Source organism: Pleurodeles waltl, chromosome 6, assembly GCF_031143425.1.
Source record: "Pleurodeles waltl isolate 20211129_DDA chromosome 6, aPleWal1.hap1.20221129, whole genome shotgun sequence".
NCBI lineage: Eukaryota > Metazoa > Chordata > Amphibia > Caudata > Salamandridae > Pleurodeles > Pleurodeles waltl.
Window position 1 is genome coordinate 1,217,924,662 of NC_090445.1, and position 27,829 is coordinate 1,217,952,490.

The window sequence follows — 27,829 nt, forward strand, 5'->3', positions numbered from 1 at the left end:
CCCACCCCCCTCCCCTAACGGACGATCGACTTACCTGGTCCGTCAATCCTCCGGGAGGGGACGGGAGCCATGGGGACTGCTCCGCCGACACCACACCGTCAACAGAACACTGCCACGCTGAATCACAGGACGTGATTCGGTGGGCGTTGTTCTGTTGGCATGGCGGTGGAGGTGGAGCAACCTCCACTTCCCCGCCGCCTGCCAGTATGGCTGTTGGCGGCTCTCCGTCCGAAAAAGGATGAAGAGCTGCCAACAGTCATAACACGCCGAGCGGAAAATAATGACCCCCTTAATGACATAATACAATTTTAACTGGGTAAAGATAGTGGGGTGCAGCCATTGACCAATTAGATTTTAGGGGAATGTACAACAAAAAAGGGATAAAAACCTATGGCACACAGAAGTGATCAGAATGGCTAGGGAAATGCTGGTGATATGATCCAGAAACTTTGTCACTCTGTTTGGTGACTTGCTGATTTTACTTAGAATAATCCTTGTCCTTAGATTGCCCATTTACACTTTACCTCCTTATTAGGGAAGTGCCCCTTTGCCCTTTGCGCCTGAACTGAGTTCCTGATTGATGGCGAATCAGCTGATGACCTGAAGACGAAGACTGAACCTGAGTGCTGACTCAAACCTTGGAGGGTAACTATATGACAATTAAATTGTGATTGACTGTTTGCTTTTCCTTTCTAGGTACCAACTGCTTCTCCTTTGACAGAGACCATAGCTAGATGTTTTCCAAATTGTTGTTATAAATTGTTTTGCATGAAGCCCAACATGCCAATGCTAATTAGAGGTTAGTTGAGAGGGGTTCACTAAACTGATGCAAATGGACAAATGAATGAATTAATGCTTAACAATACTCTGCTAAGGATAGTTTATGTTTACGCTGTGTTATATTCTGATGTTTGTGATCCTTGCATTGATAAAATCTTATAAGAGTTGCCATATTGTGACTATGCTATTGTGTTTCTTGGTTTTGAGGCTAATCAATTTGCTAGTAGTATTGTAACTAATAGGGAATAAAATCACTAAAATTATACTACACTGGTGTGGTTATTCATGAGTGAAAGCTCATGGTGGTGTTCTGAGTCTAACTAAATGTCATTGACTAAAGTAAAATGCATTGTGGTAATAAATATTGATGATATTATTGATGTATTGATTGACATGTTGATTAGCTATCTCGTCCTAAGGTGTCTCTCAACTGGGTCAAAAGATTCATTGGCCTAAAACGAGTCCTAATGTGTAATAATTTATCATAAAGGGACGCGTTAGCATCAGCAAGCCAATTCAAAGAACCACGGCCGCCATGAGTGCAAAGGAGAGACATAAAAGGGAAAAGAAGTTTGCTTGCAGTCAAATGTATGGGCAAACGTGCAATTAAAATAAAGAATGAGGGACAGGGAGATTAATGGTCCAGTGAATAGCCTCCCAGGACACCTAATGAAATACAGAATACACTGTTCTAGGGGGAAAAACCAGAACGAGGGGTAACCCTAATGCTAGAAGGAAGTGCCCTCACTCATGCTTCATCACCGGGCAAACTCCTCGTCAGACCGGCGCTGCAATGTCTGACGGGCACCCCTGAAAGGGGGCTCTTTGCCGGAGATCTTTTTCCGTAACACTGTGCCGTGATGAAGCTAGCACAGGAAGGTCAATGCCCACCTACAGGTGCTATAGAAAAAGGAGAGGGAAAGAGGATTTAAAATTAGCTCAAAACCCGAACAGAGCACCAAAATGTAATCATCAAGGAGGGGTAACGGCCAAAGCAATAAAAACCTAAAGAGTGGAGAATGAGATGATGCTCAAAACACTCTCATAGTATAAATGGTAGGAGGGGAATAAGGAATTATCTTATGCCCCTGAAGACAGTGTCAACATGTTTCATGTCTAAACCGTCCGCATCGATCCACTGACACTTCATCAGAACCAAAAAACTCAACGCAGCTATGGGTAGGTCCCGTGCGGGGGACAGCTTTTTTCAAATGACTATGCTATCCTCTGGGCTCGTGCTTTCCTATGGAGCCGACTCCTAAATAATGGACGGTAGACCCATACTCTAGACTAGCATGACGTGCAGCCTTTTTGTAGTACGTGACTGAAGTTTAACCTGACTTTCAGTTTGTGACACATTGAGTTCTTGTGTTCTGACTAACTAGAAGTGTTTAGTTGAGTTTTTTTCTGTATGTCATCAAACGTGCAATTATCCATCTAACAGGGTTGATGGCCAAGGCAGTAACAAAACTACCCCAAGGAGGGACAAACATAAAGCATTTACCAATCATAGCAAAGGATTTTTTAAAGGTGAAATATTGGTTATAATTGTCTATTAACTAATGATTTTCTTAATGGTTATTGATTGATTACATTGATTATTGATGCCACTGGTCACTACGTGATTAGGATACTCCATGCGATTCAAAAGGTTCATCAGCCTTTACCCATCCCCTTGTAAGTTACTTATTAAGGACCAGGCGTGTTTGCAGTTTTGGTAGCAGAGGATGGCTAGTTTCCTTGGAGAACTAGTTATGTGGTGATTAGTGGTCATGGTGGTAGTTTAAGTTAGGGTTAGTTGTTCATTTTTATGAGGTTTGAATTTTGTTTTTCTGAAATGGCAATTGTAGCAAAGATGATGCCCAGAAATGACTTTCCCAGTTCCTGGACCACGTTAGTAAAGATGGGTATGTTTTCGGCGTTCTTATGACAGTTCGAAAGTGGTAGGTTGCGCTTGCAAAGGCTTAAGCAAATGGCAGGTGAATTGTGACGTATGAGAGGTAAAGTAGGGAGTTTGCGTACTCCAGTTGAGGTTTAGTAGGAGTGTGCGTACTCCGCAGTATGAGAGTAGGGAAGTCATCGAACTTCATATGTGTGTGGCGTTTGTGCTAAAAAATTGTCCACATGGTTGTTGGTGGTGTACGGACCCTGCGTTGTCTAAGACTCTGGAGTATATTGACAAGTGTAGGAGACACTTGGTTATATGTTGTAATCTGTCTGGTTTGGTAGGTTGATCGGGCGCGGTCAACAAGTCGGTTTGTGAGTTAACCGAGTAAGAGATATTTTTTGACTGAGAATTGGCGAGTCCTTTGTGCACCAGGCCAGACCCATTGTTCAGTTGAGAGTGAAATTTGCGTATCGAATTTTGCTTGCGAATGTGGGAGACTGAGAAAGAGGAATAGCTCCACTAGCGAAAGTGCCATCAGTGAAAATTCTGTAAGGTCTCTAAAGCGATTGCTTTATTGCTTTCTGTAGTAAACCAGCAGGTTTGTTTTTGGTTATCGGTATTGGTTAATGCTCGCAATAATTTTGCATTAGTGTAGGAAAGTACCATCTTGCCTGGCATGTTACCCCCAATTTTACTGTATGTATGTTTGTTTTTGCCTATGTGCCACTGGGATCCCGCTAGCCAGGACCCCAGTGCTCATAAAGTATGCCCTGTATGTGTTCCCTGTGTGGTGCCTAACTGTATCACTGAGGCTCTGCTAACCAGAACCTCAGTGTTTATGCTCTCTCTGCTTTTAAAATTGTCACAGCAGGCTAGTGACTAATTTTACCAATTCTCATTGGCACACTGGAACACCCTTATAATTCCCTTGTATATAGTACCTAGGGACCCAGGGTATTGGGGTTCCAGGAGATCCCTATGGGCTGCAGCATTTCTTTTGCCACCCATAGGGAGCTCAGACAATTCTTACACAGGGTGGCCACTGCAGCCTGAGTGAAATAACATCCACATTATTTCACAGCCATTTTACACTGCACTTAAGTAACTTATAAGTCACCTATATGTCTAACCCTCACTTGGTGAAGGTTAGGTTCAAAGTTACTTAGTGTGTGGGCACCCTGGCACTAGCCAAGGTGTCCCCACATTGTTCAGGGCAAATTCCCCAGACTTTGTGAGTGCGTGGACACCATTACACGCGTGCACTACATATAGGTCAATACCTATATGTAGCGTCACCATGGTAACTCCAAACATAGCCATGTAACATGTCTAGGATCATGGAATTGTCCCCCCAATACCATTCTGGTATTGGGGGGACAATTCCATGCATCCCCAGGTCTCCAGCATAGAGCCCGGGTACTGCCAAACTAACTTTCCGGGGTGTCCTCTGCAGCTACTGCTGCTGCCAACCCCTCAGACAGGTTTCTGCCCTCCTGGGGCCTGGGCAGCTGGGTACCAGGTAGGCAGAACAAAGGATTTCATCTGAGAGAGGGTGTTACACCCTCTCTCTTTGAAAATAGGTGTGAAGGGCCTGGGAGGAGTAGCCTCTCCTGGCCTCTCGAAATGCTTTGAAGGGCACAGATGGTGCCCTCCTTGCATAATCCAGTCTACACAGGTTCAGGGATCCCCCCCAGCCCTGCTCTGGCGTGAAACTGGACAAAGGAAAGGGGAGTGACCACTCCCCTGACCAGCACCTCCCAGGGGAGGTGCCCAGAGCTCCTCCAGTGTGTCCCAGACCTCTACAATCTTGGATGCAGAGGTGTGAGGGCACAATGGACAGCTCTGAGTGGCCAGTGCCAGCAGGTGACGTCAGATAGGTGCTTACCTTTCTCTGTAGCCAATCCTCCTCTGTAGGCTATTTAGGGTCTCTCCTGTGGGCATTTCACCAGATAACGAATGCAAGAGCTCACCAGAGTTCCTCTGCACTTCCCTCTTCGACTTCTGCCAAGGATCGACCGCTGACTGCTCCAGGACGCCTGCATAATCACAACAAAGTAGCAAGAAGACTACCAGCAACATTGCAGCACCTCATCCTGCTGGCTTTCTCGACTGTTTCCTGGTGGTGCATGCTCTGAGGGCTGTCTGCCTTCACCCTGCACTGGAAGCCAAGAAGAAATCTCCTGTGGGTCGACGGAATCTTCTCCCTGCTAACGCAGGCACCAAACTTCTGGATCACCGGTCCTCTGGGTCCCCTCTCATCTTGACAAGCGTGGTCTCTGGAACACAGGAGCTGGGTCCAAGTGTCTTTGACAGTCCAGTGGCCCTTCTGTCCAAATTTGGTGGAGGTAAGTCCTTGCCTCCCCATGCCAGACAGTAATCCTGTGTACTGCATGAGCAGCAGCTGCTCGGGCTTCTGTGCACTTTTGCAAGACTTCCTTTGTGCACAGCCTAGCCCAGGGCCCCAGCACTCTGTCCTGCATTGCCCAGCTCGCTGAGTAGGACTCCGACGTCGTGGGACCCTCCTTTGTTGCTCTGAGCCGACCGTCGTCCTCAGATCTTCTAAGTGCCTGTTCAGGTGCTTCTGCGGGTGCTGCCTGCTTCTCCGTGGGCGTTCTGTATTGCTGAGTGTCCCCTCTGTCTCCTCCTCCAAGGGGCGACCTCCTGGTCCTTCCTGGGCCCTAGCAGCACCTAAAACCCCCAACAGCGACTCGTGCAGCTAACAAGGCTTGTTTGCGGTCTTTCTGTGTGGAAACAACTCTGCATCCTCCAGCACGCTGTGGGACATCTTCTGACCAAAGGAGAAGTTCCTGGCACCTTCCGTTGTTGCAGAATATTTAGCTTCTTCCACCCGGAGGCAGCCCTTTTGCACCTTCATCCGGGGTTTAGTGGGCTCCTGCCCCCCCTGGTCACTTGCGTGACTCTTGGACTTGGTCCCCTTCCTTTACAGGTCCTCAGGTCCAGGAATCTGTCTTCAGTGTTTTGCAGTCGGTTGTTGTCCTTGCAGAATCCCCTATCTCGACTTTACTGTCTTTCTGGGGTAGTAGGGTAACTTTACTCCTACTTTTCAGGGTCTTGGGGTGGGGTATCTTGGACACCCTTAGTGTTTGCTTACACCCCCAGTGACCCTCTACACACTACACTAGGCCTGGGGTCCATTCGTGGTTCACATTCCACTTTTGGAGTATATGGTTTGTGTTGCCCCTAGGCCTATTCCTCCCTATTGCATTCTATTGTGTTCTACATTGTTTGCACTACTTTTCTAACTATTACGTACCTGATTTTGGTTTGTGTGTATATTTTGTGTATATTACTTACCTGCTAAGGGAGTATATCCTCTGAGATACTTTGGGCATATTGTCACTAAAATAAAGTACCTTTATTTTTAGTAACTCTTGAGTATTGTGTTTTCTTGTGATATAGTGCTATATGATATAGTAGGAGCTTTGCATGTCTCCTAGGTCAGCCTAAGCTGCTCTGCTATAGCTACCTCTATCAGCCTAAGCTGCTAGAACACCTCTAATCTACTAATAAGGGATAACTGGACCTGGCACAAGGTGTAAGTACCATAAGGTACCCACTACAAGTCAGGCCAGCCTCCTACAATTAGTGAGTTGAAGTTGAGGAGGATAAGCCGCAAGACTTTGTCAGCCGCAATGTGTGAGTGTGACATCAGAGTGAGCCCCAATGGGATAGGTTGGTTAGTAAGGAGAGTGTCGAGCGGATTAGCAGCCGCCGTAAGAGACAATTGGTTGACTAAGCAGGTGAAAGGAATCTTGGGTGTAAGAGTAATTTCCTTATTTGAATCAAAATAAATACAACAGAGAAAATTACGTTTTTCAAAGCGTTCAGAAGTGCCATGAAGGGTGATTCTTACATTAAGGCGATAGTTGGCAAGCTGATCCCTCCGGAAAATTCTCCGGCATATATTGTAATGGAGGAGCGAGGTGTTGCGCCATGTCTTTGGTTAAAGCAGTGGTGCAAATTGACAGAGAAACAGGGAGCTCTGGCGTTTCTGGAACATGGAATGTTTAATTTAAGAATTTTGGATCAGTTGAGAATGACATTATGTGAGACGACGCCACTTCCGAGACCAGCACAGTTTGAGGCTTTAGCAGTTTGGAAGCTTATAGCCAGACAGCAGCAAAAGATGGGATTCCAGAGAACAATAAGGAAGGCAGAGAAGTCTTTGGCAGAGATGGGATTGGGAACAGAAGAAGTGGAGAATGACAACTTTACATGGCGTTAGATTGTTTCCTGCTATTACAGAGGAAGATGAGTCAAATAAAAAAGAGAATGATGACAAGAGTTCAGGGAATAAAAAGAAGAAAAAGACTTATATAGACGAAGAAGATTCAGATGTTGAGGATCTTATCACACAGATATTGAGGAATTGACCTCCACCATATGCAGCACAGGATGGGGGTCGAAGTACTAGTTCTGTTCCGACAGCTCCAGCTCAAGTGACAGGAACAGTGGGATCAGTGCAGACAGATAGTGGACAGGTACAAGGGGTAGTGCAAAGTACTCCTAATGCAGTGACTACTTCGGTGGACCAAGCGCAGATGCACCCACCATTGATACAGAGAATTTATCCAGAAGTACCAATTCTTGAGGCAACTTCGAACTTAGTGGTGCCATCAGAGAAAGTGCTTCCAAGGCCAATGCTAGTTCAGACTGAGCCGACACCAATGTTGTTGCCTTAGGCACAGCCACAGGGTTTGCCGAAGTTTACGCCAATGACAGGGACACAGTCAGATGTGACACCAGTGATGAATCAGACTATGGGAGTAGCCCTTCCACAAAATGCAGGTGTCAGAGCAGCACCAGATGCAATATCACTACTGATTACTGTTGGTCCAGCAGTACCATTGTTTGCGCAGAAGAAATCAAATACAGGAGAACAGGGTGAAATGTCATAGAGCCTCGTGAGGAGAGGAGTGAGTGATCATGTTCAGGTGAAATCGTCTATGGGTCAGACCTTTGATGGATCTAGACCATTAATGAATCCTAGTCCACTTGTTTGCCCTTCCAGATGTGGTAAATGGCCCGAGTGCAAGTCAGAGCTTGAAGCTCTTGATACCGCAAACTCCAGGTGCTGTGGTACAACAGGTGCCATTGCCGAATGCAAGTAATATCTCGTAACCGGGATTGAAAGCACAGCAATTGAGTGAATGGTTGGATAGTTTGAATACTCCTCGAAATACGTCCAAGGGTGAAGAGCAAATAAATTGTGTAAGACTAGCTACTGAAGTAATTGAATCCTACACAGAATTAGAGCTGAGGTACTTGTATCCAAGGATTACAAGGGAAGTGAGCAAGATACATCAGAAATTGGCAGGTCTGGCAGACAAACATGACATAGAGATTGAGAGAACCAAGCATCTGAAAAGAAGTTACAAGTTCGATTTTGAGGCAAAGGATTTTGAGCACATGAGGTCAGCAAGGATGAAGGCGCATTTAAAAGAATTATTGCAAAGTGCTTAGATTTGGGGAGCATTAGAGAAGTGGGAAGGTAGATGGGCAAAGAAGAAGGATAAACGGAAATGGGATTCACAAGAAGGGTCTGAAAATGCTCAGAGCAGAAAAAGGATCTAGTAAAGATTTTACAGATGAGGGAAATTCCAGGAGGGTAGTTTGTTCACGTCCCATGGCATAGGAGTGATATACTGTCATTCACAAATGATTACCCGAAACTGAGAGAGAAACCGGTTGAGTGGTACCAGCAGACAGATAGATTTGTGAAGCTTTCTAAATGTCTGTGGGAAGACTTGATTATCCTTGTTGGAAATAGTGGTTCCAGCTGATTTGTGGGTTGAGTGCAAGAGAGCAGCTGATTGGCCGACGAGTGACCCGGAAAGGGATAGAGTTACAGGTGCACCATCACCTGAAATGATGAAACATTATTATAAGGCGATTGAGTTTCTAAAGACGAAAATATTGACTGGCATAGAATCGACAGGACAGTGCAAGAGACGAAAGAGTTGATACATACCTATTATGAGAGATTGCTGAAAGCATTCAAAGACTACAGTGGCAAGGAAGCAATTGAGCCGAAAGACATGTTGCACTTTGTGTTCAGGTTCGTCGGAGGACTGAGACCCGAAATAGGGCAGATGATTAAGAGTCATTTGATTTGTTGGCAAGCCAAGCCGATTGATGAGGTGTTGCAGTATTCAAAATAATGTAGTGATGAGATTGAGTTGAAGCAGAAGAAGTTGAAGGAGAAAGCAATGGTGATGCAGATTAAGGCAGCTCAGACAGGAGTGCAAGGAGCTTTAGTGCAACAGATGCAGCAGCAGCAGGGAAACCTCAGATGAGAGGTAGAGGATGTGGAGTCAATATGACTCGTGGTCCGGATTTAAATACTGTAGTGGTTCAGAATGATATACAGGGGATGAAAAAGATGTTACCATGTTATCTGTGCGGAAACGTGGGACACTGGAAGCGGGAGTGTCAGTTGATGGTGCAGGATGGTGTTGTTCAGCAAGGTGGTGATGTCAATACATTTCAAACTATGAAAGTCCCTATGTAGGAAGTTGGCTCTGTATGTACTATTTCAAAGTAAGAAATAGCATGCACAGAGTCCAAGGGTTCCCTTTAGAGGTAAGATAGTGGCAAAAAGAGATAATTCTAATGCTCTATTTTGTGGTAGTGTTGTCGAGCAGTAGGCTTATCAGAGGGTAGTGTTAAACATTTGTTGTACACACACAGGCAATAAATGAGGAACACACACTCAAAGACAATTCCAGGCCAATAGGTTTTTGTATAGAAAAATATATTTTCTTAGTTTCTTTTAAGAACCACAGGTTCAAGATTTACAATCAATACTTCAAATGAAAGGTACTTCACTTAGGTATCATAGGAACATTGAATCAGCAAAATAGCATGTACAGTTTTGGCAAAAATGGCAATAAGCTATTTTAAAACTAGACAGTGCAAATTTCAACAGTTCCTGGGGGAGGTAAGTATTTATTAGTTTTGCAGGTAAGTAAACCACCTACAGGGTTCAAAGTTGGGTCCAAGGTAGCCCACCGTTGGGGGTTCAGGGCAACCCCAAAGTTACCACACCAGCAGCTCAGGGCCGGTCAGGTGCAGAGATCAAAGTGGTGCCCAAAACACATAGGCTTCAATGGAGAAGGGGGTGCCCAGGTTCCGGTCTGCCAGCAGGTAGGTACCCATGACTTCGGAGGGGAGACCGGGGGGATTTTGTAGGGCACCGGGGGGGACACAAGTCAGCACAAAATGTACACCCTCAGCGGCACGGGGGCGGCCGGGTGCAGAGTGCAAACAGGCATCGGGTTTGCAATGGAGTTCAATGGGAGACCTAGGGGTCTCTTCAGCGAAGCAGGCAGACAAGGAGGGGCTCCTCGTGGTAGCCACCACCTGAGCAAGGGAGAGGGCCACCTGGGGGTTGCTTCTGCACTGGAGGTCGGATCCTTCAGGTCCTGGGGGCTGCGGGTGCAGTGTCTTTACCAGGCGTCGGGTTCTTAGAAGCAGGCAGCCGCAGTCAGGGGGAGCCTCTGGATTCCCTCTGCAGGCGTCGCTGGAGGGGCTCAGGGGGGTCAACTCTGGCTACTCACAGGGTCGCAGTCGCCGGGGAGTCCTCCCTGTAGTGTTGTTTCTCCGCAGGTCGAGCCGGGGGCGTCGGGTGCAGAGTGGAATGCCTCATGCTTCCGGCGGGAAACGTGTAGTTCTTTAAAAGATGTTTCTTTGTTGCAAAGTTGTTTCTTCTTTGGAGCAGAGCCGCTGTCCTCAGGAGTTCTTGGTCCTTTTAGATGCAGGGTAGTCCTCTGAGGCTTCAGAGGTCGCTGGACCCTGAGGACGTGTCGCTGTTGCAGTTTTTCTTGAAGTGGGGAGACAGGCCGGTAGGGCTGGGGCCAAAGCAATTGGTGTCTCCGTCTTCTCTGCAGGGCTTTCAGGTCAGCAGTCCTTCTTCGTCTTCAGATTGTAGGAATCTATCTTGCTTGGTTCTGGGGGCCCCTAAATACTCAATTTAGGGGTGTGTTTAGGTCTGGGGGGTTAGTAGCCAATGGCTACTAGCCCTGAGGGTGGCTACACCCTCTTTGTGCCTCCTCCCTGAGGGGAGGGGGGCACATCCCAAATCCTATTGGGGGAATCCTCCATCTGCAAGATGGAGGATTTCTAAAAGTCAGAGTCACCTCAGCTCAGGACACCTTAGGGGTTGTCCTGACTGGCCAGTGACTCCTCCTTGTTTTTCTCATTATCTCCTCCGGCCTTGCCGCCAAAAGTGGGGCCGTGGCCGGAGGGGGCTGGCATCTCCACTAGCTGGAATGCCCTGTGGCGCTGTAACAAAGGGGGTGAGCCTTTGAGGCTCACCGCCAGGTGTTACAGTTCCTGCAGGGGGAGGTGAGAAGCACCTCCACCCAGTACAGGCTTTGTTACTAGCCACAGAGTGACAAAGGCACTCTTCCCATGTGGCCAACAACATGTCTGGTGTGTGGCAGGCTGGCAAAACTAGTCAGCCAACACTGGAAGTCGGGTATGTTTTCAGGGGGCTCTCTAAGATGCCCTCTGGGGTGTATTTCACAATAAAATGTACACTGGAATCAGTGTGCATTTATTGTGCTGAGAAATTTGATACCAAACTTCCCAGTTTTCAGTGTAGCCATTATGGTGCTGTGGAGTTCGTGTATGACAGACTCTCAGACCATATACTCTTATGCCTACCCTGCACTTACAATGTCTAAGGTTTTGCTTAGACACTGTAGGGGCACAGGGCTCATGCACCTATGCCCTCACCTATGGTATAGTGCACCCTGCCTTAGGGCTGTAAGGCCTGCTAGAGGGGTGACTTATCTATGCCATAGGTAGTGTGAGGTCGGCATGGCACCCTGAGGGGAGTTCCATGTCGACTTAGTCATTTTCTCCCCACCAGCACACACAAGCTGGCAAGCAGTGTGTCTGTGCTGAGTGAGGGGTCCCCAGGGTGGCATAAGACATGCTGCCGCCCTTAGAGACCTTCCCTGGCATCATGGCCCTTGGTACCAGGGGTACCAGTTACAAGGGACTTACCTGGATGCCAGGGTGTGCCAATTGTGGAAACAAAAGTACAGTTTTAGGGAAAGAACACTGGTGCTGGGGCCTGGTTAGCAGGCCTCAGCACACTTTCAAATCATAACTTGGCATCAGCAAAGGCAAAAAGTCAGGGGGTAACCATGCCAAGGAGGCATTTCCTTACACCCTAGAATGAGAGGACTTAATCGGAACATTCAGAATCAAGTGCAAACTTTCCAACCCTACAGCAGGTGCTAGTGCCGCGTGCACAAGTGACACAGTTACAACCAATGCAGCAGCAGGTTCCCATGGTACCTAGATGGCAAATGCAGATACCTCAAGCCCCGATGGAACAGCAACAGATGATGCTTACTCAGCAGGTCACAGGACAGAAGTAATGACACAGGGGGTGATTCTAACCCTGGCGGTCGGTGATAAAGCGGCGGCCAACCCGCCAACAGGCCGGCGGTCGAAAAAATGGAATTCTGACCCTGGCGGGAACCGCCAACACAGCCCGCCACATTAACACTCCGACCGGCGCGGCGGTGCAGACAAACAGCGTGGCGGTCACCGCCAACAGGCAGGCGGCAGACAATGTACCGCCCACACTATCACAACTCACCAATCCGCCACCTTTTCCGGGGCGGGAGCCCCGCCGATAAAAACACGACGGAAACAGACTACGAACGGGAAAACGCGCACCAAAACACACTCCACAAGGAAGGATGACAGCATGGAACCCGAATTAAACATCCTACCTGCTCTCGTCTACCTTCTCATCTACCACGAGTACGAACTCCGGCGCAGACGACAACGGTGAGTGCTGCACCTACGACACACGGGAGGGGGGAGGCGGGAAGCTTACGGCACACACATATGCGACCCCCCCCCCAAACTATGTACACACTAATGCAGAGCAACAATGCACAGTGACACCACCCAAACCCCCCTTAAGAATGCAAAGACAGAAATAAATTGGGAGGTTTTTTTAAAATAAAAAATAGACTCTGATATGGAGCGATCAACTATGCAAAATATCCATAACAAAATGATACTATGTACACTGCCATGGAGAACCGAGGCAATTAGTCCTGTACATGAAAGTTAAATGGAACAGTCCGTGGGCTACAGTGTAGCGACACAAGGGCAAAGCCCACACAGGAGACCTGAGTCCTTTGGAGAGAACACTGCAGGGGCATCTGATGAAAAAATTACAGGCACCTCAGGGGGAAGGGAAGGGGGAGGCACCACAGCCACATGAGTCCACAACGCCAGATCCACGAAGGGGCCACCATGCCCATTGATGTATCCTGGGGAGTGCAAAGCCACAGTCTCTCAAGTCCCTACATTGGGTGGGTTGCCCACTGCTTCATCCTGGGGAGTGCAAAGCCACAGTCTCTCAAGTCTCTACAGTGGGTGGGTTGCCCACTTCACCATCCTGGGGAGTGCAAAGCCACAGTCTCTCAAGTCTCTACAGTGGGTGGGTTGCCCACTTCACCATCCTGGGGAGTGCAAAGCCACAGTCTCTCAAGTCTCTACAGTGGGTGGCTTGCCCACTTCACCATCCTGGGGAGTGCAAAGCCACAGTCCATCTGGTGGATGACAGTGTCCACTGCTCAAGGAGGAGGCATGGTGGGCACAGTGAACCATAAACAGTGCTTGAGAGGAAGGGCCCAGCGGAGCGGTGCTTGAGACGGCGGGGCCCAGCGGAGCGGTGCTTGAGACGGCTGGGCCCAGCGGAGCGGTGCTTGAGACGGCTGGGCCCAGCGGAGCGGTGCTTGAGACGGCTGGGCCCAGCGGAGCGGTGCTTGAGACGGCGGGACCCAGCGGAGCGGTGCTTGAGACGGCTGGGCCCAGCGGAGCGGTGCTTGAGAGGAAGGGCCCAGCGGAGTGGTGCTTGAGAGGAAGGGCCCAGCGGAGCGGTGCTTGAGACGGCGGGGCCCAGCGGAGCGGTGCTTGAGAGGAAGGGCCCAGCGGAGCGGTGCTTGAGACGGCGGGGCCCAGCAGAGCGGTGCTTGAGAGGAAGGGCCCATCGGAGCGGTGCTTGAGAGGAAGGGCCCAGCGGAGCGGTGCTTGAGAGGAAGGGCCCAGCGGAGCGGTGCTTGAGACGGCGGGGCCCAGCGGAGCGGTGCTTGAGATGGCGGGGCCCAGCGGAGCGGTGCTTGAGACGGCTGGGCCCAGCGGAGCGGTGCTTGAGACGGCTGGGCCCAGCGGAGCGGTGCTTGAGACGGCTGGGCCCAGCGGAGCGGTGCTTGAGACGGCGGGGCCCAGCGGAGCGGTGCTTGAGACGGCTGGGCCCAGCGGAGCGGTGCTTGAGAGAAAGGGCCCAGCGGAGCGGTGCTTGAGAGGAAGGGCCCAGCGGAGCGGTGCTTGAGACGGCGGGGCCCAGCGGAGCGGTGCTTGAGAGGAAGGGCCCAGCTGAGCGGTGCTTGAGAGGAAGGGCCCAGCGGAGCGGTGCTTGAGACGGCGGGGCCCAGCGGAGCGGTGCTTGAGAGGAAGGGCCCAGCGGAGCGGTGCTTGAGACGGCGGGGCCCAGCGGAGCGGTGCTTGACAGGAAGGGCCCAGCGGAGCGGTGCTTGAGAGGAAGGGCCCAGCGGAGCGGTGCTTGAGAGGAAGGGCCCAGCGGAGCGGTGCTTGAGACGGCGGGGCCCAGCGGAGCGGTGCTTGAGACGGCGGGGCCCAGCGGAGCGGTGCTTGAGACGGCTGGGCCCAGCGGAGCGGTGCTTGAGAGGAAGGGCCCAGCGGAGCGGTGCTTGAGAGGAAGGGCCCAGTGGAGCGGTGCTTGAGACGGCGGGGTCCAGCGGAGCGGTGCTTGAGACGGCGGGGCCCGCGGAGCGGTGCTTGAGACGGCTGGGCCCAGCGGAGCGGTGCTTGAGAGGAAGGGCCCAGCGGAGCGGTGCTTGAGACGGCGGGGCCCAGCGGAGCGGTGCTTGAGAGGAAGGGCCCAGCGGAGCGGTGCTTGAGACGGCGGGGCCCAGCGGAGCGGTGCTTGAGACGGCTGGGCCCAGCGGAGCGGTGCTTGAGAGGAAGGGCCCAGCGGAGCGGTGCTTGAGAGGAAGGGCCCAGCGGAGCGGTGCTTGAGACGGCGGGGCCCAGCGGAGCGGTGCTTGAGACGGCGGGGCCCAGCGGAGCGGTGCTCTTCTGCACGGCGGGGCCCTGTTCAGCGGTGCTCTTCTCCACGGCGGGCCCTGTTCAGCGGTGCTCTTCTCCACGGTGGGCCCTGTTCAGCGGTGCTCTTCTGCACAGCGGGGCCCTGTTCAGCGGTGCTCTTCTCCACGGCAGGCCCTGTTCAGCGGTGCTCTTCTGCACGGCGGGGCCCTCTTCAGCGGTGCTCTTCTCCACGGCGGGCCCTGTTCAGCGGTGCTCTTCTCCACGGCGGGCCCTGTTCAGCGGTGCTCTTCTCCACGGCGGGCCCTGTTCAGCGGTGCTCTTCTCCACGGCGGGCCCTGTTCAGCGGTGCTCTTCTGCACGGCGGGGCCCTGTTCTGCGGTGCTCTTCTGCACGGCGGGCCCTGTTCAGTGGTGCTCTTCTGCACGGCGGGGCCCTGTTCAGCGGTGCTCTTCTCCACGGCGGGCCCTGTTCAGCGGTGCACATCCAGTAGGTCAAGGGAGCCAGACCTGGCCTGGACTCCCTGCTCAGTCGCCCTCCGACCGTGATGCTTCTGGACCCTTCGGGGACGGAGTCCTGGGCCCTTTGGTGTCCTCCTTTCCAGCTGGGATGTGGCATGTGGGGCCCACCTGCTCCGCGCTCCTGCCGCCTGACTTCTCCGCCCTGCTGCCCTTACGCTCCTTAGATGGGGCTCTCGGGCCCTTGCCTCCCCTAGATGATGTGGCTGGTGAAGTGGGCGAAGTTTGCTCCTTGGGGGCAGCCGTGTCAGTCCTCGCACGGCGGCCCTTGTGTTTCCTGGTCCTCTTGCTGGGGGGGGGGGCTGGATGTGTCCTTGCTGCTGATTGAGGTGTCACTGCTGGCAAAGGGTGGACTCCAGAACCCATGCACAACAGTGACACCCGAAGCTGGGCTGGTGGTGGCTGTGGTGCTCTTGGGACTCTTTGCAGATGGAGGGGGTAGGTCATCAGAGGGAAAGAGGTCAAGATTAGCCAGGAAAAGTTTTTTAGGGCCAAGGTAAAGGGTAGGAGAAGTGGTGATGGGAGTGGAGGAAGAGGATGTGGTTGTAGGAGAGTCAGGTGTGCTGTCATTGGGTGAAGGTGCTGGTGCTGTAGGCTGTCGTGAGGTGGATGTCTGTTGGGTGGGTGGCTGCCTGCGTTTGTGTGTCTTGGAAGAGGGGGTGACAGACACAGTGGGAGAGGACACAGGGGACGTGTAAATGGCAGTGGGGGTGGTGACTGCACGCGTGCGGACTGTACAGGAGGGTGTGGTGGTGATGGAAGCACTGGCTGATGTTGGTGTGCATGCAGGTGTGAGTGTAGACGTCACAGGGAGGGAGGAGGGAGACGAGGAGGAGGGGGACACAGGGGTGGCAGTGACTGTTGGAATGTCTGCATCTGGGTGTTGCTTGGGTGAGTGTTTGTGGGATCTGTGGTGCTTGTGTCTGGATGAGCTGCCCTTGGGTGTTGAGGTGTGTGCAGGCTGGTCAGATGGTGTGGATGGGATAGGCTGAGGAACAGGAGACAGAGACAGGCTGGAGGCAGTCAGAAGAGGGAGGCTGGAAACAGGGACAATGGCTGCCGTCAGTGCTGAGGCCAGAGCAGTGAACGATCGTTGATGGGCAGCCTGACCCGAATGAATGCCCTCCAGGTAGGCATTGCTCCGATGCACCTCCCTTTCTACCCCCTGGATGGCATTCAAAAGGGTAGTCTGCCCAACAATGAGCGTCCTCACAAGGTCAATGAGCTCCGCACTGAGGGCAGCAGGGGTGACAGGGGCAGGGGCTGAGGTGCCTGGGGCGAAGGAGACGCCCGCCTTCCTGGGCGAGCGGGCACGGAGAGTAGGCTGAGGGGCTGCAGGGAGGGCGGGGCTGGTGCGCTGGGTGGCGGCTGTACATGTAGAGGCGGGGGTCCCGGATGTTTCCGCCACCGCTAGGGAGCACCCATCCGAGGACGTGTCTGTGTCGCTGCTCTCACCACCGGTCCCCGTTGTGGTGCTCCCCTCGCCCTCCGGATCACTGGTGCCCTCAGTGTCTGTTCCTGGGCCCACCGGGGCCTTGTGACTTGCAGCTCCCTCGTGCTCCGATGCCAAATCTCCTCCGCCTGATGATGCTAATGCACACATGCACAAGAAGATGAAAAAGAAGGGTGGGGGGAGAAAAAAGAAGACCAGGTTGAGTGCATGCAATGTCAACACCGTTGGCGGAGAGGACAGACACAGGAGCCTCATGCACTAAGCCGCGCTTTCGGGGTACACTACTCAGTACTTCTGACTAAGACAACAGGTCAAGAGAGGACAAACGCGCAGATGTGTGAGGCTGGACCATCAATATCTGTACTTGTCACCCTACAGAGGTGGGGGCCGGGAGCACAGGGCCATGCCTAAGGGAGAGGACTACACTACAGAAAGCGCCCTGGCCTAATGTCACCCACAACCCTCCTCCCCCACCCAGACGCCTCCACTGCGCAGGAAGATAGCAGAATGTGCTGATACTCACCCCCTTGTGTCTGCTGTGATGCTCTCAAGCGCCCATCCAAATCAGGGTAGGCCACCGCCAGGATCCGGGACATCAGGGGGGTCAGGGTACGACTGGCACCCCTCCTAGGTTGGGAGGCCATCCCCAGCAGTGACTCGGCGGTCTTCCTGGTTCCGTGGCGGATGTCCTCCCACCTCTTGCGGCAGTGGGTGCCCCGTCTGACGTGGACCCCCAGGGCCCGGACTTCCTTGGCGATGGCACGCCAAATCTCGACTTTCTGATGGGCGCTGACCTATGTGACATGTACAGGGTGGGAAGGAAACATTCATCAACTTACTGCATGTTAGATGTGATTGGCCCCCCCTCCCCAACCTTGCCATATGGCACATGCTCTCATCTGTCGTGCGTTGCACTCCTCATTCGCCCCCCACCCCACCAACTTACATCCACCCCACTCCACACAGGCATCGCCCATTCCATGTGCACCCGGTGTACTTACCTGTTGGTCTGGAGGACCGTAGAGTAACGCATACTGGGGGAGGACCCCATCCACGAGCTTCTCCAACTCTTCAGACGTGAAGGCAGGGGCCCTTTCCCCAGTTGCAGCAGCCATTGTCACTTCCAGACCGAGGTCACAGCAGCACTTGCAGTATAGGTCCTCTCCTGTGGATGATCAGGTCTCGAGTGATTAGGCAGATAGAAAATGGCGGTCACGCCCGCGGCGGTGCGTACCGCGGCGATGCGTACCGCTACCGCCGGCGCACCTCGTCATTGGCTCCTGAAACCCATAGGCTTCAATGTTAACCAATGCGGCTCCGTGTAGCGGTCTTCGACCGCCTACCGCCACGGTGTGCTCCGCCAGCGCATTGACCTCACATCCCATTGTCCCACTTCACAGGTCAGGCAGCCGCCATTTCAAGGGCCCACATGGCATAATTTCTACTGCGACACACAGGCCTAGGCCTTGCATTGCCACACATACACGCCTTTCAAAACATAGATAACCGTGTGCTATGCAAGCTGTGGTGGACGTACCAGTGATTGGCTTGACTCTGTGCTCCATGTTGTCATTCCTAGGCACCGTCCGCTGGGACTTGCGAGGAGAAGGATGAATCCTCGCGTATACCGACCGCTGGTGGACCTGTCGACAATGGAAGAACGCCACATCATACTACGATACCGACTTGACCGTGCCACTATCCATGAACTGTGTGCCCAGCTGGAGCCAGCCCTGATGTCCCCCATCCGCCAACCCACAGGAATTCCCCCTCTGGTGCAGGTTCTGTCAGTCCTCCATTTTCTTGCAAGTGGCTCATTCCAGACAACAGTGGCCATGTCATCTGGAATGTCTCAGCCTATGTTTTCCAAAGTTTTGTCTAGAGTGTTGTCTGCCCTGACGAAACACATGCGGAGTTACATTATATTCCCTGAGGAGGTTGATTTGGCCACTGTGAAGGGTGATTTTTATGCCCTTGGACATATTCCCAACATCATTGGTGCCATTGATGGGACCCATGTAGCCTTAGTCCCCCCAAAAGACGATGAGCAGGTGTACAGAAACAGGAAAAGTTACCATTCTATGAACGTCCAGGTGGTCTGTTTGGCTGACCAGTACATCTCCCATGTGAATGCCATGTTCCCTGGGTCAGTGCATGACGCGTATGTGATGCGTAATAGCAGCATCCCTTATGTGATGGAACAGCTACAGAGACACCGTGTGTGGCTAATAGGTGACTCTGGTTACCCCAACCTGCCTTGGCTATTGACCCCAGTGAGGAATCCCCGGACCAGGGCTGAGGAACGGTACAATGAGGCCCATGGGCGAACTAGGAGGATCATAGAAAGGACCTTTGGGCTCCTGAAGGCCAGATTTAGGTGCCTGCATATGACAGGGGGATCCCTGATGTACTCACCAAAGAAGGTGTGCCAGATCATCGTGGCCTGCTGTATGCTTCATAATCTGGCATTGCAACGTCAGGTGCCTTTCCTGCAGGAGGATGGTCCAGATGGTGGTGTTGAAGCAGCTGTGGAGCCTGCGGAGAGTGAAGAGGAGGAAGACTCAGAGGACGACACAGACAACAGGGACAGAGTTATCCAACAGTATTTTCAGTAGCACACAGGTAAGAATCACCCACGCCATTTTACTTTTCCTGCAAGCCTCCTGCTTCTCAACTTTGTCTATGACCCCCCAGTTCTTTTAAACTGATGTTTGATTTTCCCTTCCCTTTTCAGTGCTGTATGACCCACTCCGTGACTACTGCTTGGTTAGCCCATGGACTAATGCTTATTGATCTCGGTATGTGTTCAGCACAAAGTTAACAGAACATAATTGATCGGTAATGTGTTATACATTTGTAAATAATACAGCCTGACTCCTGTTTGATTTCAGTGCATTGAGTGATTTATTTTTTGTGCTAGATAATGGTACATGATATAAACACGGTGATGGGTGGGGGTGGAGTAATGGCCATGGCAGAGTCCAGTTCTCAGTCTCACAGGTGCATTGTCCATATGCCTGTGGAAGGATGGAGCAGGGGCAGTTCAAGGTTGGACAGGGTGGCAATGTGGGACAGTGGGATGACTTCAGGGGGTGTCTCATGCTGGCGGGGGTCTTGACATCCTACTCTGTCGATTTTTTTGATCTCAGGCTCCTCTTGCGGGGTGGTTGTTCTTCAGCAGGAGGTGGGGTTCTGGTGGCCTGTCGTTGTGGTGGGGCCTCCTGTCCACTAGCGCCGGCGGAGGTGGTAGGCTGTTCCTGGCTAGTGACAGGGGCCCTGTGTGGTGCCACATGGTCCCGCAACGTGTCTTCTATCCGGTTGAGGGCCTGGACTATGCTCCCCATAGCGGTAGAGATGTTGGTGAGTTGATTGCTGAACCCCATGTAGCGTTCCTCCTGCTGTGCCTGGATCTCCTGGAACCTGGCCAGTACCGTCGCCATCGTCTCTTGGGAGTGGTGGTAGGCTGCCATGATGGTAGTGAGGGCCTCTTGGAGAGTGGGTTCCCTGGGCCTCTCCTCCCCCCCCGTCGCACAGCAGCCCTCCAAGTTGCCCTGTTTCCCTGGGCCTCTGTCCCCTGGACGGTGTGCCCACTACCACTGCCCCCAGGTCCCTGTTGTTGTTGGGGTGGTGGGTTAGCCTGGGTGCCCTGTAGTGGCAGACACACCGCTGATTGACCTGTCCTAGAGACAGAGGCATGGGCCCGCTGGGTAGGAGCTGTGCTGTTGGTCCCAGAGGGGGTTGGGTCTGCTGTGGCCTGTGTGTGGGGAACCGACTGTCCAGAGGTCCCCGATGGTCCGGGCTGGTCATCAGGTTCCAGGTCGACAGAGCTGCTGTCATCACTGGGGGCCTCTTCCGGGAGGGGGATGGACATTTCTGGACCCTCCTGGCCGGTGTGTTGGCGTTCGGGTCCTGCATGGGGTAAGAGAGTATGGTTATTGTTTCTGTGTGTGCTATTGCGTGCCATTGATTGGTGCCCTTGTCCCCCAGTGCTGCCATTCCCTTGGGGGAGGTGTTGTGGGGGTGTTTTGGGGGGGGGGGAAGTGCAGTGGTCATGCTTGGGTGATGGGTGTCCATAGTTTGTGGTGGCATGCAGGGGTTGGTGTTGGGTGGGTTGTGCTGGAGAGACATTCTCAGGGAGAATGTGTGATGGGGGGTTGGGGGTGAGGGTGGTGGTGGGGGTTAGCATGCTGGGGGGGGGGGTGAAGTAGTTGAGATTGTACTTACCAGAGTCCATTCCTCTGTGTACTCCAGCGAGGCCATCAGGATGCAGGATGTTTAGTACCTCTTGCTCCCATGCTGTGAATTCGGGTGGAGTGGGTGGGGGTCCCCCGCCAGTCTTCTGCACTGCGATGTTGTGTCGCGAGACCATCGAGCGCACCTTTCCCCTTAAGTCGTTCCAGCGTTTGCGGATGTCGTCTCGATTTCTGGGATGCTGTCCCACCGCGTTGACCCTGTCCACGATCCGCTGCCATAGCTCCGCCTTCCTGGCTATAGTGGTGTGCTGCACCTGTGAGCCGAAGAGCTGGGGTTCAACTCTTATGATTTCCTCCACCATGACCCGGAGTTCTTGGTCCGAAAAGCGTGGGTGCCTTTGGGGTGCCATGGGGTGGTGTGGATGAGGTGTGGGGTGGTGTATATGGTGATGAGTGTGTTGGTGTGTGGTGCTTTGTGCTTCTATGTGGTGTGTGTGATGGTGTAGTGTGCCTCTGTGTGATGTAGCTCTCTATTCTGTGATGTGTCTCTCTCTCCTTCGTCTCTGATCTTCGGTCGTAGGGGTTTGTGGGTGATGTGGGTGTGTGTTTTATAGTTGTATGGATGTGTGGGAGTGTTGTTGGTATGTGTGTCAGGTGTGTGTATTTCAAATTGCCCAATGTGGCAGTGTTTTGTATGTGTGTGTGTATTTTGACCGCGGCGGTGTGTACCGCCAATGGAATACCGCGGTTGAAAGACCGCCGCGTGGATTGGTGGGTCAGAATGGCATGGGCGGGTTTGTGTTGGCGTGGCGGTGGAGGTTTGGTCATCTCCAGTTTTCCGCAGCCCGCTGATGAGGCGGCCTTCCTTGGATGTCGGGTTTTTGGCGGATTCACAGTTAGTGGTCAGAATGACCGTGGCGGTTTACCGCGGCCGCGGCGGTAGTATGGCGGAGTTCTGACCGGCGGTATGGGCCTTTTACCGCCAAGGTCAGAATGACCCCCACAGTGCACTAATTCCCATTACATAGCGAGAATTAAATAAACGATGAATGGATGAGTATAGGTTCGGATGAAGAGCCATGTATGCTTGCAGCATCATTAGAGGTAGATCAGAGAGGTCCATTTGTGAAGGTAAAGGTGATGGGTCACAGGGTTTCATTCTTAGTGGACACAGGAGCTACACACTCTACAGTGAGAAGTGCAGAAGTTCCGAACCTACCTCTTTTGGGTAGAACAGTTCAAGTCGTTGGAGTAGCAAACAGAAAATTGACAAATCCGATCACAGATCCAGTATAGGTTGGGATTGGCAACTTCCAGGGACTGCATAAGTTTGTAGTTTGCGACTCAAGTCCAGTATCTCTACTGGGAAGGGACTTGTTGTGCAAGACAAAATGTTCCATTAGTTGTTCGAATTCAGGAATAGAAGTCCAGACTAATAGCGATGATGAGGAAGAACAGACATCTGAAACAGCAAATGAAAATGTTAATGAAGAGTACCCATTAATTGAGTTTTTCCCGATATTTACTGTGAAAGATTTGCATGCGGATTTACAGGGAACAGTGCAGGAAAATGTGTGGGACCGGACAGGCAAAGAAGTGGGTTTGATCAAGGGAGTGGAACCGACTAAGATCACTTTGAAGCCGATGTAGCGTTTCCGCAGCTTCCACAGTATAACATGGAACAAGATGTTCTGATGAAAGTGGCACAAATAATTGGAGATTTTCTGAAACAAGTTTTGAAGGAAGTGTTAAGCAGTCCATGTAATTCACCGATAATGGGCTTAAAGAAGCCGTGTGGGAAAGTACGCATTGTACAAGACTTACGAAAAGTGAATGACATGGTGGTCAAGTGTTTTCCTGTAGTGACAAATCCAGCAGTGATACTGTTTCAGATTCCGTGTGATGCAGAGTGGGTCACAGTGGTTGATTTGTCACAAGCTTTCTTTTTAGTTTCATATTCCTAGACAGACTTCCCCCAGGGTATACGGAGTCACCGTCTCTGTTCAATCAGATCCTGAAAAAGAATTTGGAGTCATTGGCACTACTGTACCAATTAACTCTAGTGCAATACATTGATGATTTGCTGATTGCATCCAGGACAAGGGACGAGTGTAAGTATGACTCGATTGGCCTGTTGAATCATTTGAAAAAGTTTGAACATAAAGTGTCACCTTTGAAATTGCAGTATTGTCAGAAGTCAGTAAAATACTAGGGACACCAGATTGAGAAAGGGTGAAGGAGAATCTCCAGAGAGAGGATTACAATGATTCTGCAGAGAAGTCCACCAACTTCACATAGTGTTGTCAGAATGTTTCTGGGAATGGTAGGTTATTGTCAACAGTGGATTCTGAATTTTGCTGAGATTGCTAAACCATTGCAGCAACTGACACACAAAGAGGTTACTGACCCCATCACTTTAGATGAGGATAAGATGAAAGCGTTCACTGAGTTGAGAGAGAGTTTGTGCAGAGCTCCAGCGTTGGGAATGCCTGATTACACAAAGCCATTCACATTGTTTTGTCATGAACGTGATGCTTGTTCTTTGTCTGATTTGACACAGGTCAATGGAGGTGCTTATCGCCCAGTAGCCTATTTTTCAGCCAGCTTGGACCCAGTCGCAGCAGCTTTACCAGGTTGTCTGCATGCAGTTGCCGCAGTTGGTCAAAGTCTTTCTCAATGTGAGGAAGTAGTGATAGGATACACTTTGAGGTAGCACACTCTGTTGAGATTTTACTGACAAGAACGAAAACACAATATTTGACTGGTGCAAGACTGACAAGGTATGAGACGAGCATATTAGGTGCTCCAAATGTAACATTGAAAAGATGTACAGTATTGAACCCAGAAAAATTACTTCCAAGTGATACTGCTGAAATTGAGAAAGAGGAAGACATCAAGCATGATTGTCTTGAGGTAACTGAACTATGTACAAAACCAAGGCCTGATATCAGAGATACACGATTAGAGGAAAATGATCAAATTGTCTTTGTTGAAGGCTGTGTCTCCGAGATCATACAGGGACATTAAGAGCAGGTTATGCTGTATGCACAACCACAGGTACATTGGAAGCTTCTTGGCTTCACTGTGCATATTCTGCACAAGTGGCAGAATTGGTAGCTCTTACTAGAGCATATCATGTTTCTCCAAGACTGAGAGTAACAATCTGTACTGAAAGCCAATACGGATATGGAATTGTTCATGATTTTGGTCAATTGTGGTCGCAAAGAGGTTTCCTGCCCTCTACTGGTACACCACTAAGAAATGGCCACAAGATAAAGGAATTGTTGTATGCAATACAGTTACCGGAAGAAATTGCTGTGGTAAAATGTAGTGCACATCACAAGGCCCAAGATTACATCTCACTGGGAAATGGATATGCGGATCAAGCCGCAAGGTTTTGCGCATTTCACTGTATATCGTTCAAAGATAAGTGGGAATTGATGACAGACGAAGACAACACATGTACAAGTTTTGCATTAAAAGTGATCGATAATCTGGAAGAGTTAAAAACATTGCAAAGTAATGTTGACAAGGAAGAGAAACATCTCTGGGTTAAATTAAAATGTGTTCAACGACCTGATGAGATTTCGGTTTCTGGGAGGGTCAGATGGTCCTGCCCACTAGTTTATTGTCGCAAATGGCCCGTTATTATCATGGCCAGGCGCACATTGGAAGGGATGACATGGTTAGATTGTTTAAAATTGATTGGTTTAACCCTAAGTTCAGACAGGCAGCAGAGGCAGTATGTCATTGCTGTATAGTTGTAGGAGGCTGGCCTGCCTTATAGTACTTACACCTTGTGCCAGGTCCAGTTATCCCTTATTAGTAGATTTGTAGTGTTCAGCAGCTTAGGCTGATAGAGGTAGCTATAGCAGAGCAGCTTAGGCTGAACTAGGAGACATGAAAAGCTCCTACTGTACCACTTATATCATATAACACTATATCATAAGAATCACAATACTCAGAGTTACTAAAAATAAAAGTACTTTATTTTAGCGACAGTGCACCAAAAATATCTCAGAGGATATACTCCCTTAGGAGGTAAGTAAAATACACAAAATATACACACAAACCAAACTCAGGTAAGTAAACAGTTAGAAAAGTAGTGCAAACACTGTAGAGTACAATAGGATACAATAGGCCTAGGGGCAACACAAACCATATACTAAGAAAGTGGAATGCGAATCACTTAGGGACACCAGGCCTAGTGTAGTGTGTAGAGGGTTGCTGGGAGTGTCACAAAACACTAAGGGTGTCCAAGATACCGCACCCCAAGACCCAGAAAAGCAGGAGTAAGGTTACCATACTTCCCCAGAAACACACTAAAGTTGTGATAGGAGATTCTGCAAAGACCACAACTGACTGCAAAGCACTGAAGATGGATTCCTGGACCTGAGGACCTGTAAAGGAAGGGTACCAAGTCCAAGAGTCACAAAAGTGTCCGGGGGGGGGGCAGGAGCCCTCCAAACCCCGAAAGAATGTGCAAAATGGCTGCCTCCGGGTGGAAGAAACTGCAGATTCTGCAACAACAGAAGATGCCAGGAACTTCTCCTTTGCACAGAAGATGTCCCACGGTGTGCTGGAGGATGCAGAGTTATTTCCATGCAGAAAGACCGCAAACAAGCCTTGCTAGCTGCAAAGGTCGAGGTTGAAGAAAATGGGTGCTGCCCAGGCCCAGGAAGGACCAGGAGGTCTCCCCTTGGAGGAGGAGACAGAGGAGCCGCTCAGCAACACAGAGAGCCCAAGCAGAAGCATGCAGCACCCGCAGAAGCACTTGAACACGGGTTCAAGAAAACTGAGCACTGCGGTAGTCTCAACACTACAAAGGAGGGTCCCACGAAGCCGGTGGTCAACTCACTGAGTTGAGCAATGCAGGACGGAGTGCTGGGGACCTGGGCTGGACTGTGCTGTGCACAAAGGATTCCTTGAAAAAGTGCACAGAAGCCCTAGCAGCTGCAGCTCACACAGTACACAGGACTACTGTCTGGCGTAGGGAGGCAAGGACTTACCTCCACCAAATTTCGACAGATGGACCACTGGACCGTCGGGTCACTTGGATCCAGCTCCTGTGTTCCAGGGACCACGCTTGTCAAGATGAGAGGGGACCCAGAGGACCAGTGAAGCAGAAGTTTGGTGCCTGCGTTAGCAGGGGGAAGATTCCGTCAACCCACAGGAGATTACTTCTTGGCTTCCAGCCAGGGTGAAGGCAGACAGCCCCAGAGCATGCACCACCAGGAAACAGTAGAGAAAGCCGGCAGGATTAGGCTCTACAATGTCGCTGGTAGTCTTGCTACTTTGTTGCAGTTTTGCAGGCATCCTGGAGAAGTCAGCGGTTGATTCTTGACAGAAGTCGAAGAGGGAGGAACTCTGGTGAGGTCTTGCATTCGTTATCTGAAGAGAAGCCCACAGGAGAGACCCTAAATAGCCCTCAGAGGAGGATTGTCCACCTAGTGATGTAAGCACCTATCAGGAGGGGTCTCTGATGTCACCTGCTGGCACTGGCCACTCAGAGGCCTCCATTGTGCCCTCACACCTCTGCATTCAAGAGGGCAGAGGTCTGGGACACACTGGAGTAGCTCTGGTCACCACCCCTGGGGTGGTGATGGACAGGGGAGTGGTCACTCCCCTTTCCTTTGTCCAGTTTCGTGCCAGAGCAGGGGCTGGGGGATCCCTGAACCGGTGTAGACTGGTTTATGCAAGGAGGGCACCATCTGTGCCCTTCAAAGCATTCCCAGAGGCCAGGAGAGGCTACTCCTATTTCCAGAGGGAGAGGGTGTAACACCCTCTCTCAGAGGAAATCCTTTGTTCTGCCTTCCTGGGACTGGGTTGCCTAGAGCCCAGGAGGGCATAAGCCTGTCTGTGGGTTGGCAGCAGCAGTAGCTGCAGTGAAAATGCCAGAGAGATAGTTTGGCAGTACCAGGGTCCATGCTGGAGCCTCGGGGATTCATGGGATTGGCACCCCAATACCAGATTTGGCATGGGGGACAATTCCATGATCTTAGACATGTTACATGGCCATATTCGGAGTTACCATTGTGAAGTTACATATAGGTATTGACCTATATGTAGTGCACACGTGTAATGGTGTCCCCGCACTCACAAAGTCCGGGGAAATTGCCCTGAACTATGTGGGGGCACCTTGGCTAGTGCCAGGGTGCCCTCACACTTAGTAACTTTGCACCTAACCTTCACTAATTGAGGGTTAGACATATAGGCGACTTATAAGTTACTTAAGTGCAGTTTAAAATGGCTGTGAAATAACGTGGACGTTATTTCACTCAGGCGGCAGTGGCAGTCCTGTGTAAGAATTGTCTGAGCTCCCTATGGGTGGCAAAAGAAATGCTGCAGCCCATAGGGATCTCCTAGAACCCCAATACCCTGGGTACCATATATTAGTGAATTATAAGGGTGCTCCTGTGTGCCAAATAGAATTGGTAAAAATGGTCACTAGCCTGCTGTGACAATTTTAAAGACAGAGAGAGCATAAGCACTGAGGTTCTGGTTAACGGAGCCTCAGTGACACAGTTAGGCACCACACAGGGAACACATTCAGGCCAGAAACTATGAGCACTGGGGTCCTGGCTAGCAGGATCCCAGTGAGACAGGCAAAAAAACTGACACACAAGTAAAAATGGGGGTAACATGCCAGGCAAGATGGTACTTTCCTACACAACCCCCCCGAACGAGGGACAATAAGGCTAACCTTGCCCAGATGAGTCTTCATTGTCTAAGTGGAAATATCTGGAGAGTCCATCTGCATTGGAGTGGGTACTCCCAGGTCTATGTTCCACTGTATAGTCCATTCCCTGTAGGGAGATGGACCACCTCACAATTTAGAGTTTTCACCCTTCATTTGTTTGAGCCATAATTGAGG